This window comes from Oncorhynchus keta, chromosome 1, assembly GCF_023373465.1.
Source record: "Oncorhynchus keta strain PuntledgeMale-10-30-2019 chromosome 1, Oket_V2, whole genome shotgun sequence".
In the NCBI taxonomy this organism is placed as follows: domain Eukaryota; kingdom Metazoa; phylum Chordata; class Actinopteri; order Salmoniformes; family Salmonidae; genus Oncorhynchus; species Oncorhynchus keta.
Genome location: NC_068421.1, coordinates 5,625,950 through 5,641,525, shown reverse-complemented (window position 1 = coordinate 5,641,525; position 15,576 = coordinate 5,625,950). Strand labels below are relative to the sequence as shown.

Below are 15,576 nucleotides of genomic sequence, written 5' to 3'. Positions count from 1 at the left end.
GGAAGATTGGAGGAGGAGGAGGGGGAGGAAGAGCGGAGGAGGGGAGGAAGATTGGAGGAGGAGGAGGGGGAGGAAGAGCGGAGGAGGGGCGGAAGATTGGAGGAGGAGGAGGGGGAGGAAGAGCGGAGGAGGGGGCGGAAGATTGGAGGAGGAGGAGGGGGAGGAAGAGCGGAGGAGGGGGCGGAAGATTGGAGGAGGAGGAGGGGGAGGAAGAGCGGAGGAGGGGGCGTAAGATTGGAGGAGGAGGAGGGGGAGGAAGAGCGGAGGAGGGGGCGGAAGATTGGAGGAGGAGGAGGGGGAGGAAGAGCGGAGGAGGGGGCGGAAGATTGGAGGAGGAGGAGGGGGAGGAAGAGCGGAGGAGGGGGCGGAAGATTGGAGGAGGAGGAGGGGGAGGAAGAGCGGAGGAGGGGCGGAAGATTGGAGGAGGAGGAGGAGGGGGAGGAAGAGCGGAGGAGGGGCGGAAGATTGGAGGAGGAGGAGGGGGAGGAAGAGCGGAGGAGGGGGCGGAAGATTGGAGGAGGAGGAGGGGGAGGAAGAGCGGAGGAGGGGGCGGAAGATTGGAGGAGGAGGAGGGGGAGGAAGAGCGGAGGAGGGGGCGGAAGATTGGAGGAGGAGGAGGGGGAGGAAGAGCGGAGGAGGGGGCGGAAGATTGGAGGAGGAGGAGGGGGCGGAAGAGCGGAGGAGGGGGCGGAAGATTGGAGGAGGAGGAGGGGGAGGAAGAGCGGAGGAGGGGGCGGAAGATTGGAGGAGGAGGAGGGGGAGGAAGAGCGGAGGAGGGGGCGGAAGATTGGAGGAGGAGGAGGGGGCGGAAGATTGGAGGAGGAGGAGGGTTGAGGGTAGGACAGGAAACAGCTGGGTCCATCAAAACCAATAAATACTATAGAAGATAGTAGAACACAGAATGTGGCCCTCAGCACCACCACACCACTACCAACAGGAGAGGTGTAAAGCTCGCTGCTATTGGACTCTGGAGCAGTGGAAACGAGTTCTCTGGAGTGATGAATCACGCTTCACCATCTGGCAGTTCGATGTACAAATCTGGGTTTGGCTGATGCCAAGAGAACGCCCGGATGCACAGTGCCAACTGTAAAGTTTGGTGGAGGAGGAATAATGGTCTGGGGCTGTTTTTCATGGTTCAGGCCCCTTAGTTCCAGTGAAGGGAAATTTTAACGCTACAGCATACAATGACATTCTAGATGATTCTGTGCTTCCAACTTTGTGGCAACAGTTTGGGGAAGGCCCTTTCCTGTTTCAGCATGACAATGCCTCCATGCACAAAGCGAGGTCCATACAGAAATGGTTTGTCGAGATCGGTGTGGAAGAACTTGACTGGCCGGCACAGAGCCCTGACCTCAACCCCATCAAACACCTTTGGGATGAATTGATACGCCAACTGCGAGCCAGGCCTATTCGCCCAACATCAGTGCTCGATCTCACTAATGCTCTTGTGGCTGAATGGAAGCTAGTCCCCACAGCAATGTCCCAACATCTAGTGGAAATCCTTCCCAGAAGAGTGGAGGCTGTTATAGCAGCAATGTTCCAACATCTAGTGGAAAGCCTTCCCAGAAGAGTGGAGGCTGTTATAGCAGCAATGTTCCAACATCTAGTGGAAAGCCTTCCCAGAAGAGAGGAGGCTGTTATAGCAGCAAAGCGGGGACCAACTCCATATTAATGCCCATGATTTTGGAACGAGATGTTCAACAAGCAGGTTTCCACATACATTGGTCATGTAGTGTACTTGGTATTCATATTTAATTGTTGTTATTTAATTTAACCGTTATTTAGCGAGGCAAGTCAGTCAAGAACAAATTCTTATTTACAATGACGGCCTCCCAAAAGGCCTCCTGCGAGGACGGGGGATTAAAAATACTAAATAAAATATAAATATAAGACACAACACACATCACGACAAGAGAGACACCACTACATAAAGAGAGACACCACAACACTACATAAAGAGAGACACCACAACACTACATAAAGAGAGACACCACAACACTACATAAAGAGAGACACCACTACACTACATAAAGAGAGACAACACAACACTACATAAAGAGAGACAACACAACACTACATAAAGAGAGACACCACAACACTACATAAAGAGAGACACCACAACACTACATAAAGAGAGACACCACAACACTACATAAAGAGAGACAACACAACACTACATAAAGAGAGACACCACAACACTACATAAAGAGAGACACCACAACACTACATAAAGAGAGACACCACAACACTACATAAAGAGAGACACCACAACACTACATAAAGAGAGACACCACAACACTACATAAAGAGAGACACCACAACACTACATAAAGAGAGACACCACAACACTACATAAAGAGAGACACCACAACACTACATAAAGAGAGACACCACAACACTACATAAAGAGAGACACCACTACATAAAGAGAGACACCACTACATAAAGAGAGACACCACTACACTACATAAAGAGAGACACCACTACATAAAGAGAGACACCACTACACTACATAAAGAGAGACACCACAACACTACATAAAGAGAGACACCACAACACTACATAAAGAGAGACACCACAACACTACATAAAGAGAGACCACAACACTACATAAAGAGAGACACCACAACACTACATAAAGAGAGACCACAACACTACATAAAGAGAGACACCACAACACTACATAAAGAGAGACCTAAGACAACACAACACTACATAAAGAGAGACAACACAACACTACATAAAGAGAGACACCACAACACTACATAAAGAGAGACACCACAACACTACATAAAGAGAGACCACAACACTACATAAAGAGAGACACCACAACACTACATAAAGAGACACCACAACACTACATAAAGAGAGACACCACTACATAAAGAGAGACACCACAACACTACATAAAGAGAGACAACACAACACTACATAAAGAGAGACACCACAACACTACATAAAGAGAGACACCACAACACTACATAAAGAGAGACACCACAACACTACATAAAGAGAGACAACACAACACTACATAAAGAGAGACAACACTACATAAAGAGAGACAACACAACACTACATAAAGAGAGACAACACTACATAAAGAGAAACACCACAACACTACATAAAGAGAGACAACACTACATAAAGAGAGACACCACAACACTACATAAAGAGAGACAACACTACATAAAGAGAGACAACACTACATAAAGAGAGACCACAACACTACATAAAGAGCGAAGAGAGACAACACAACACTACATAAAGAGAGACCACAACACTACATAAAGAGAGACAACACTACATAAAGAGAGACAACACAACACTACATAAAGAGAGACAACACTACATAAAGAGAGACACCACAACACTACATAAAGAGAGACAACACTACATAAAGAGAGACCACAACACTACATAAAGAGCGAAGAGAGACAACACAACACTACATAAAGAGAGACCACAACACTACATAAAGAGCGAAGAGAGACAACACAACACTACATAAAGAGAGACAACACAACGCTACATAAAGAGATACCACAACACTACACAAAGAGAGACACTACAACACTACATAAAGAGAGACACCACAACACTACATAAAGAGAGACACCACAACACTACATAAAGAGAGACACCACAACACTACATAAAGAGAGACACCACAACACTACATAAAGAGAGACACCACAACACTACATAAAGAGAGACACCACAACACTACATAAAGAGAGACACCACAACACTACATAAAGAGTGACAACACAACACTACATAAAGAGAGACCACAACACTACATAAAGAGTGACAACACAACACTACATAAAGAGAGACACCACAACACTACATAAAGAGACGCCACAACACTACATAAAGAGAGACACCACAACACTACATAAAGAGAGACACCACAACACTACATAAAGAGAGACACCACAACACTACATAAAGAGAGACAACACAACACTACATAAAGAGAGACAGCACTACACTACATAAAGAGAGACACCACAACACTACATAAAGAGTGACAACACAACACTACATAAAGAGAGACACCACAACACTACATAAAGAGAGACCACAACACTACATAAAGAGTGACAACACAACACTACATAAAGAGAGACACCACAACACTACATAAAGAGAGACAACACAACACTACATAAAGAGAGACACCACAACACTACATAAAGAGAGACACCACAACACTACATAAAGAGAGACACCACAACACTACATAAAGAGAGACACCACAACACTACATAAAGAGAGACACCACTACATAAAGAGAGACACCACAACACTACATAAAGAGTGACAACACAACACTACATAAAGAGAGACACCACAACACTACATAAAGAGAGACACCACTACATAAAGAGAGACACCACAACACTACATAAAGAGTGACAACACAACACTACATAAAGAGAGACAACACAACACTACATAAAGAGAGACACCACAACACTACATAAAGAGAGACACCACTACATAAAGAGAGACACCACAACACTACATAAAGAGAGACACCACTACATAAAGAGTGACAACACAACACTACATAAAGAGTGACAACACAACACTACATAAAGAGTGACAACACAGCATGGCAGCAACACATAACAACACAGCATGGTAGCAACACATGACAACACAGCATGGCAGCAACACATGACAACACAGCATGGCAGCAACACATGACAACACAGCATGGCAGCAACACATGACAACACAGCATGGTAGCAACACAGCATGGTAGCAACACATGACAACACAGCATGGCAGCAACACATGACAACACAGCATGGCAGCAACACATGACAACACAGCATGGTAGCAACACAGCATGGTAGCAACACATGACAACACAGCATGGTAGCAACACAGCAAGCCAGCAACACATGACAACACAGCATGGTAGCAACACATGACAACACAGCATGGCATTAACACATGACAACACAGCATGGTATGACAACACAGCATGGTGGTAGCAACACATGACAACACAGCATGGCAGCAACACATGACAACACAGCATGGCAGCAACACATGACAACACAGCATGGTAGCAACACAGCATGGTAGCAACACATGACAACACAGCATGGTAGCAACACAGCAAGCCAGCAACACATGACAACACAGCATGGTAGCAACACATGACAACACAGCATGGCATTAACACATGACAACACAGCATGGTAGCAACACATCATGGTAGCAACACATGACAACACAGCATGGTAGCAACACAGCAAGGCAGCAACACATGACAACACAGCATGGCAGCAACACATGACAACACAGCATGGCAGCAACACATGACAACACAGCATGGCAGCAACACATGACAACACAGCATGGTAGCAACACAGCATGGTAGCAACACATGACAACACAGCATGGTAGCAACACAGCATGGCAGCAACACATGACAACACAGCATGGCAGCAACACATGACAACACAGCATGGTAGCAACTCAGCAAGGCAGCAACACATGACAACACAGCATGGCAGCAACACAGCATGGCAGCAACACATGACAACACAGCATGGTAGCAACACATGACAACACAGCATGGCATTAACACATGACAACACAGCATGGTAGCAACACATGACAACACAGCATGGTAGCAACACATGATAACACAGCATGGTAGCAACACAGCAAGGCAGCAACACATGACAACACAGCATGGTAGCAACACAGCAAGGCAGCAACACATGACAACACAGCATGGTAGCAACACAGCAAGGCAGCAACACATGACAACACAGCATGGCAGCAACACATGACAACACAGCATGGCAGCAACACATGACAACACAGCATGGTAGCAACACAGCAAGGCAGCAACACATGACAACACAGCAAGGCAGCAACACATGACAACACAGCATGGCAGCAACACATGACAACACAGCATGGTAGCAACACAGCAAGGCAGCAACACATGACAACACAGCATGGTGGCAACACAGCAAGGCAGCAACACATGACAGACAACACAGCATGGCATTGACACATGACAACACAGCATGGCAGCAATACATGACAACACAGCATGGCAGCAACACATGACAACACAGCATGGTAGCAACACAGCAAGGCAGCAACACATGACAACACAGCATGGTAGCAACACATGACAACACAGCATGGTAGCAACACAGCAAGGCAGCAACACATGACAACACAGCATGGCAGCAACACATGACAACACAGCATGGTAGCAACACATGATAACACAGCATGGTAGCAACACATGACAACACAGCATGGCAGCAACACAGCAAGGCAGCAACACATGACAACACAGCATGGTAGCAACACAGCAAGGCAGCAACACATGACAACACAGCATGGCAGCAACACATGACAACACAGCATGGCAGCAACACAGCATGGCAGCAACACATGACAACACAGCATGGCAGCAACACATGACAACACAGCATGGCAGCAACACATGACAACACAGCATGGCAGCAACACATGACAACACAGCATGGTAGCAACACAGCATGGCAGCAACACATGACGACACAGCATGGTAGCAACACAGCATGGCAGCAACACATGACAACACAGCATGGCAGCAACACATGACAACACAGCATGGTAGTAACACAGCAAGGCAGCAACACATGACAACACAGCATGGCAGTAACACATGTCAACACAGCATGGCAGCAACACAGCAAGGCAGCAACACATGACAACACAGCATGGCAGCAACACATGACAACACAGCATGGTAGCAACACATGACAACACAGCATGGCAGCAACACATGACAACACAGCAAGGCAGCAACACATGACAACACAGCATGGCAGCAACACATGTCAACACAGCATGGCAGCAACACAGCAAGGCAGCAACACATGACAACACAGCATGGTAGCAACACATGACAACACAGCATGACAGCAACACATGTCAACACAGCATGGCAGCAACACAGCAAGGCAGCAACACATGACAACACAGCATGGTAGCAACACATGACAACACAGCATGGCAGCAACACATGACAACACAGCATGGCAGCAACACAGCATGGCAGCAACACAAAACACGATACAAACATTATTGGGCAACAACACAAAGAGCAAGAAGGTAGAGACAATACAGTTACCAGTCAAATGTATATACAAAAAAAGTATACTTCCTGTATATAACCATGTTATTACCTGGTACTTCCTGTATATAGCCATGTTACTACCTGGTACTTCCTGTATATAACCATGTTATTACCTGGTACTTCCTGTATATAGCCATGTTATTACCTGGTACTCCCTGTATATAACCATGTTATTACCTGGTACTTCCTGTATATAACCATGTTATTACCTGGTACTCCCTGTATATAGCCATGTTATTTCCTGGTACTTCCTGTATATAGCCATGTTATTACCTGGTACTTCCTGTATATAACCATGTTATTATCTGGTACTTCCTGTATATAACCATGTTATTACCTGGTACTTCCTGTATATAGCCATGTTATTACCTGGTACTTCCTGTATATAACCATGTTATTACCTGGTACTGCCTGTATATAGCCATGTTATTACCTGGTACTTCCTGTATATAGCCATGTTATTACCTGGTACTTCCTGTATATAGCCATGTTATTACCTGGTACTTCCTGTATATAGCCATGTTATTACCTGGTACTTCCTGTATATAACCATGTTATTACCTGGTACTTCCTGTATATAGCCATGTTATTACCTGGTACTTCCTGTATATAGCCATGTTATTACCTGGTACTTCCTGTATATAGCCATTTTACTAGGGCCCAGAGTTATTCCCCTAAACCATGTCACCAGGGCCCAGAGTTATTCCTCTAAACCATGTTACTAGGGCCCAGAGTTATTCCCCTAAACCATGTCACCAGGGCCCAGAGTTATTCCTCTAAACCATGTTACTAGGGCCCAGAGTCATTCCCCTAAACCATGTCACTAGGGCCCAGAGTTATTCCCCTAAACCATGTTACCAGGGCCCAGAGTTATTCCCCTAAACCATGTCACTAGGGCCCAGAGTTATTCCTCTAAACCATGTTACTAGGGCCCAGAGTTATTCCTCTAAACCATGTTACTAGGGCCCAGAGTTATTCCCCTAAACCATGTCACCAGGGCCCAGAGTTATTCCTCTAAACCATGTTACTAGGGCCCAGAGTCATTCCCCTAAACCATGTCACTAGGGCCCAGAGTTATTCCCCTAAACCATGTTACTAGGGCCCAGAGTTATTCCCCTAAACCATGTCACTAGGCCCCAGAGTTATTCCCCTAAACCATGTCACTAGGGCCCAAAGTTATTCCTCTAAACCATGTCACTAGGCCCCAGAGTTATTCCCCTAAACCATGTCACTAGGGCCCAGAGTTATTCCCCTAAACCATGTCACTAGGGCCCAGAGTTATTCCCCTAAATCATGTCACCAGGGCCCAGAGTTATTCCCCTAAACCAAGTCACCAGGGCCCAGAGTTATTCCCCTAAACCATGTCACTCGGGCCCAGAGTTATTCCCCTAAACCATGTCACTAGGGCCCAGAGTTATTCCCCTAAACAATGTCACTAGGCCCCAGAGTCATTCCCCTAAACAATGTCATCGGGGCCCAGAGTTCTGGCAAACCTGATGTGTGTCTGTGAAGTAATTCAGCAGCTTGAGATACTGAGTACTGTAGTTTGGGTCTGCCCTTCCTGCTGTACCCCCTCTTCTCCCCAATTGGTAGTTACAGTCTTGTCCCATCGCTGCAACTCCGGAGAGGCGAAGGTCGAGAGCCATGTGTCCTCCGAAACACGACTGTGCCAAGCCGCACTGCTTCTTAACACACCGCACGCTTAAACCCGGAAACCCAGCCTCACCAATGTGTTGGTGAAACACCGTAAAGCGGGCGACCAAAATCAGCTTGCAGTTTTCAAAACGAGGCGCTAGAGCGCGATGGGACAAGGAAATCCCGGTCAGCCAAACCCTCCTTTAACCCAGACGACCCTGGGACAATTGTGTTCCGCCTTATGGTTCTCCCAGTTCACGGCCAGCTCTGACACAACCCGGGATCGAACCCAGGTCTGGAGTGCCACATCTAGCACTAGCGATACAGTACCTTAGACCACTGCGTCACTCGGGAGGACTGTCCTGCTGGATCCCTGAGGGCTATTTGGAGTGGCTCTTGGGGGTGCTGATCTTCCGGGCGCAGATAGCTGTCGGTTCCATTACTCGGCGGCTGCTGTTGTTACCTTTTCACTAGCCTAACGTAGTTACGAGGTCAAATAAAACACTTGAGCCGTGTCTCCACATCTCATTTCAGGAAACTGAAGAAAAAACTAGGTTGAAAATACTGTATCATTTACATTTACATTTAAGTCATTTAGCAGACGCTCTTATCCAGAGCGACTTACAAATTGGTGCATACACCTTATGACATCCAGTGGAACAGCCACTTGCATCTAAATATTTTTTTTTTTTGGGGGGGGGGGGGATCCTTGTAAACCGCAAACATCTGGTCTTTATCACTGACAGCAGCTGGCCACCGAGCATCATGGCATCTCTGACCCCCCCCCCAAATAGACTGAGGGCCCAGTGACTCCCCCAAATAGACTGGATGTCACCAGGGCCCAGTGACTCCCCCAAATAGACTGGATGTCACCAGGGCCCACTGGATGACAGGGCCCAGTGACTCCCCCAAATAGACTGGATGTCACCAGGGCCCAGTGACTCCCCCCCCCCCAAAATAGACTGTGACACTTGTTAGACACGAGGGTACGAGCCTGTTTGGCACCACCGTACCATTCACTCAGAATATATTACACTACGACTCCCAGAGAGACGTAACGCAGTGTGCATAGACGAAGTTGTTGTTGACAACCTGAGGAGGCTAAAAAATGTTCTAAATGTCTGACCTTGTTCCCTCTTTGGCAGAGCTGCACCTCGTCGACAGAGGACGACAGACTACCCACCAAAACCACCGGCTGGCCGACCGACCGACCGACTCCTCCCTTTCGGTGGCTTTATTGAATGGGTCCGTGGGCACAGCGGAGCTGGAGAATTTACAATACGTGTCCCTCAGGAGTACTCCTGTCCTACACGCGTAGCTGTGCCCCGAGCAGCGAGCTGCGAAACACAGCCAATAAATCAATAGCAGGGACCTCTGATTCCTCCATTACACCACCACCCCCCCAGCAGCTGAGCTACAGATGAGAACCTGCTGACCAGGGCCTAACCACCACAGCCCCTGGAGGACAGCCGTGGAGGACAGCCCTGGAGGACAGCCCTGGAGGACAGCCCTGGAGGACAGCCCTGGGGGACAGCCGTGGAGGACAGCCCTGGTTCTGGACCCTCTCTAACCATCAACACAAGACAAGGGTGTTCTGACTGCGGTGGTGAGGAGGGCGGAGGCCCTGGTTCTGGACCCTCTCTAACCATCAACACAAGACAAGGGTGTTCTGACTGCGGTGGTGAGGAGGGCGGAGGCCCTGGTTCTGGACCCTCTCTAACCATCAACACAAGACAAGGGTGTTCTGACTGCGGTGGTGAGGAGGGCGGAGGCCTTGTTGTGGTCCCTCTGGTTCCATTTGGAGCTACAATACACCCGAATGCAGCTAAACACAGAGAAGCCCCACAATGACATCTTGAAAATACTTATTTTATAGTTATTTTCTCTCTCCTCTTATTTCTAGACCTTCGAGTCCTTGTGTTTTTATTCAAGCGGGTTTTTACACAGGGAGAAAATAACACGAGTATAAGCATTGTCCGTGATGCTGCTTTTTGAGGATTACGTCTTGATGTTTGACAGGGAAATTTAATTCAGGCTTTAAAAACCCCCGTCCCAGTATTTCCCATGTCCTCTGTCGCCATAGTAATCAAGGTCGTCCACGTTCAGAGTGTTATTTGAGACTGAGCAACAATAGCATGACCGTATACACACTCCATCTCAAGGGCCCCAGCCTTAATCCACCGGCCCCTGGAACAAATCATATCTGATGTGTGAAAAGAAAAAGAGACAACCCAACAGAACCCAACAGAACCCAACAGAACCCAACAGAACAGAACCCAACAGAACCCAACAGAACCCAACAGAACCCAACAGAACCCAACAGAACCCAACAGAACCCAACAGAACCCAACCCAACAGAACACAACAGAACCCAACACAACAGAACCCAACAGAACCCAACAGAACCCAACAGAACAGAACCCAACAGAACCCAACAGAACAGAACACAACAGAACCCAACAGAACCCAACAGAACCCAACAGAACCCAACAGAACCCAACAGAACCCAGAACCCAACCCAACAGAACCCAACAGAACCCAACAGAACCCAACAGAACCCAACAGAACAGAACCCAACAGAACCCAACAGAACAGAACCCAACAGAACCCAACAGAACCCAACAGAACCCAACAGAACCCAACAGAACCCAACAGAACAGAACCCAACAGAACCCAACAGAACAGAACACAACAGAACCCAACAGAACACAACAGAACACAACAGAACCCAACAGAACCCAACAGAACCCAACAGAACAGAACCCAACAGAACAGAACCCAACAGAACCCAACAGAACAGAACCCAACAGAACCCAACAGAACAGAACCCAACAGAACCCAACAGAACAGAACCCAACAGAACAGAACAGAACAGAACCCAACCCAACACAACACAACAGAACCCAACACAACACAACAGAACCCAACACAACACAACACAACAGAACCCAACAGAACAGAACCCAACACAACACAACAGAACCCAACACAACAGAACACAACACAACAGAACCCAACACAACAGAACACAACACAACAGAACCCAACACAACATAACACAACACAACAGAACCCAACACAACAGAACCCAACAGAACAGAACCCAACACAACACAACAGAACCCAACACAACAGAACCCAACACAACAGAACCCAACACAACAGAACACAACACAACAGAACCCAACACAACAGAACCCAACACAACACAACAGAACCCAACACAACAGAACCCAACACAACAGAACCCAACACAACAGAACACAACACAACAGAACCCAACACAACAGAACCCAACACAACACAACACAACAGAACCCAACACAACACAACAGAACCCAACACAACCCAACACAACAGAACCCAACAGAACAGAACCCAACACAACACAACAGAACCCAACACAACAGAACCCAACAGAACAGAACAACACAACACAACAGAACCCAACACAACAGAACCCAACAGAACAGAACAGAACCCAACCCAACACAACACAACACAACAGAACCCAACACAACACAACAGAACCCAACAGAACACAACACAACAGAACCCAACACAACAGAACACAACACAACAGAACCCAACACAACAGAACCCAACACAACACAACACAACAGAACCCAACACAACACAACAGAACCCAACACAACCCAACACAACAGAACCAACACAACAGAACCCAACACAACACAACAGAACCCAACACAACAGAACCCAACAGAACAGAACCCAACACAACAGAACCCAACACAACAGAACCCAATACAACACAACAGAACACAACACAACAGAACTCAACAGAACAGAACCCAACACAACACAACACAACAGAACCCAACAGAACAGAACCCAACACAACACAACACAACAGAACCCAACAGAACAGAACCCAACACAACAGAACACAACACAACACAACACAACAGAACCCAACACAACACAACAGAACACAACACAACACAACACAACAGAACCCAACACAACACAACACAACAGAACCCAACACAACACAACACAACAGAACCCAACACAACAGAACCCAACAGAACAGAACCCAACACAACACAACAGAACCCAACACAACAGAACCCAACACAACACAACAGAACACAACAGAACCCAACACAACACAACAGAACAGAACCCAACACAACACAACACAACAGAACACAACACAACAGAACACAACACAACAGAACCCAACAGAACAGAACCCAACACAACACAACAGAACCCAACACAACAGAACCCAACACAACACAACAGAACACAACAGAACAGAACCAAACACAACACAACAGAACAGAACCCAACACAACACAACAGAACCCAACACAACACAACAGAACCCAACATAACAGAACCCAACACAACAGAACCCAACAGAACCCAACACAACAGAACTCAACAGAACAGAACCCAACACAACAGAACCCAACACAACAGAACTCAACAGAACAGAACCCAACACAACACAACAGAACACAACACAACAGAACCCAACACAACAGAACCCAACACAACAGAACTCAACAGAACAGAACCCAACACAACAGAACCCAACACAACATAACTCAACAGAACAGAACCCAACACAACACAACAGAACACAACACAACAGAACCCAACAGAACAGAACCCAACACAACACAACAGAACCCAACACAACACAACACAACACAACAGAACACAACAGAACAGAACCCAACACAACACAACAGAACCAAACACAACACAACAGAACAGAACCCAACACAACACAACAGAACCCAACACAACACAACAGAAGCAAACATAACAGAACCCAACACAACAGAACCCAACAGAACCCAACACAACAGAACCCAACATAACAGAACCCAACACAACAGAACCCAACAGAACCCAACACAACAGAACCCAACACAACAGAACCCAACACAACAGAACCCAACATAACAGAACCCAACACAACAGAACCCAACAGAACCCAACACAACAGAACCCAACACAACAGAACCCAACACACCACAAGAGACAGAACACAACCCAACAGAACCCAACACAACACAACAGAACACAACAGAACCCAACACAACCAAACAGAACCCAACACAACACAACAGAACCCAACACAACAGAACCCAACACAACAGAACACAACAGAACCCAACAGAACAGAACCCAACACAACAGAAAAAAACACAACACAACAGAACCCAACACAACACAACAGAACCCAACACAACACAACAGAACCCAACACAACAGAACCCAACACAACACAACAGAACCCAACACAACACAACAGAACCCAACACAACACAACAGAACCCAACACAACAGAACCCAACACAACAGAACAGAACACAACAGAACCCAACACAACAGAACAGAACCCAACACAACAGAACCCAACAGAACAGAACCCAACAGAACATAACAGAACCCAACACAACAGAACCCAACAGAACCCAACACAACAGAACCCAACATACCACAACAGAACACAACACAACAGAACACAACACAACAGAACCCAACAGAACAGAACACAACAGAACCCAACACAACAGAACACAACAGAACCCAACACAACAGAACAGAACCCAACACAACACAACACAACCCAACAGAACACAACAGAACCCAACACAACAGAACACAACACAACAGAACCCAACACAACAGAACCCAACACAACAGAACAGAACCCAACACAGCAGAACCCAACACAACACAACACAACAGAACCCAACACAACACAACCCAACAGAACCCAACATAACAGAACCCAACACAACAGAACACAACACAACAGAACCCAACAGAACAGAACCCAACATAACAGAACAGAAACCAAAACAACAGAACCCAACACAACACAACACAACACAACCCAACAGAACCCAACATAACAGAACCCAACACAACAGAACACAACACAACACAACAGAACCCAACATAACAGAACAGAAACCAACACAACAGAACCCAACACACAACAACAGAACAGAACCCAACACAACACAACAGAACCCAACACAACAGAACCCAACACAACAGAACCCAACACAACAGAACCCAAGAAAATAGAACACAACACTACATAACCCAACACAACACAACAGAACCCAACACAACACAACCCAACACAACATAACAGAACCCAACACAACAGAACACAACACAACACAACACAACAGAACCCAACATAACAGAACAGAAACCAACACAACAGAACCCAACACACAACAACAGAACAGAACCCAACACAACACAACAGAACCCAACACAACAGAACCCAACACAACAGAACGCAACACAACAGAACCCAACAAAATAGAATACAACACAACATAACCCAACACAACACAACAGAACCCAACACAACAGAACCCAACACAACAGAACACAACAGAACCCAACACAACACAACAGAACCCAACACAACAGAACCCAACACAGAGAAGAGGTCTGGGGACCGACTAAGGATGCCATGGTGATTTGTGCTTCTCTCTATCGGTTTGAGAACAAGGTCTGTAATAAGAGAACCATTGAAACTAATTGGATTGAACATGGATTACCAGTGTGCTCCTAAAGCCAGCGAGGCAGCGGCACTTTTCTCTTAAATCCAAAAGAACACTTTTCAGGGACGCTTTCTCTTTTTATCTGCAAGATCGATTTCCAGACCATTGATTGGTTGATGTGGTGGCTTCCCTCCCGGCCAGGCCATCGGCTGCGTTAGCTATCTACCAGAACAGACCAGATAGAGAGAAAGAGGG

General features: G+C 46.6%; 1 long non-coding RNA gene across 1 annotated transcript in view; it reads left to right on the top strand.

Annotated features, from left to right (window-relative positions):
• The window catches only part of LOC127909533 (uncharacterized), a 20,175-nt gene extending 8,909 nt beyond the window's left edge, over positions 1-11,266 (top strand). The window contains exon 3 of the long non-coding RNA XR_008071791.1: positions 9,952-11,266. This is a non-coding gene — a long non-coding RNA (uncharacterized LOC127909533). The remainder of the gene's footprint in view (positions 1-9,951) is intronic.
• The last annotated feature ends 4,310 nt before the right edge of the window (positions 11,267-15,576 follow it).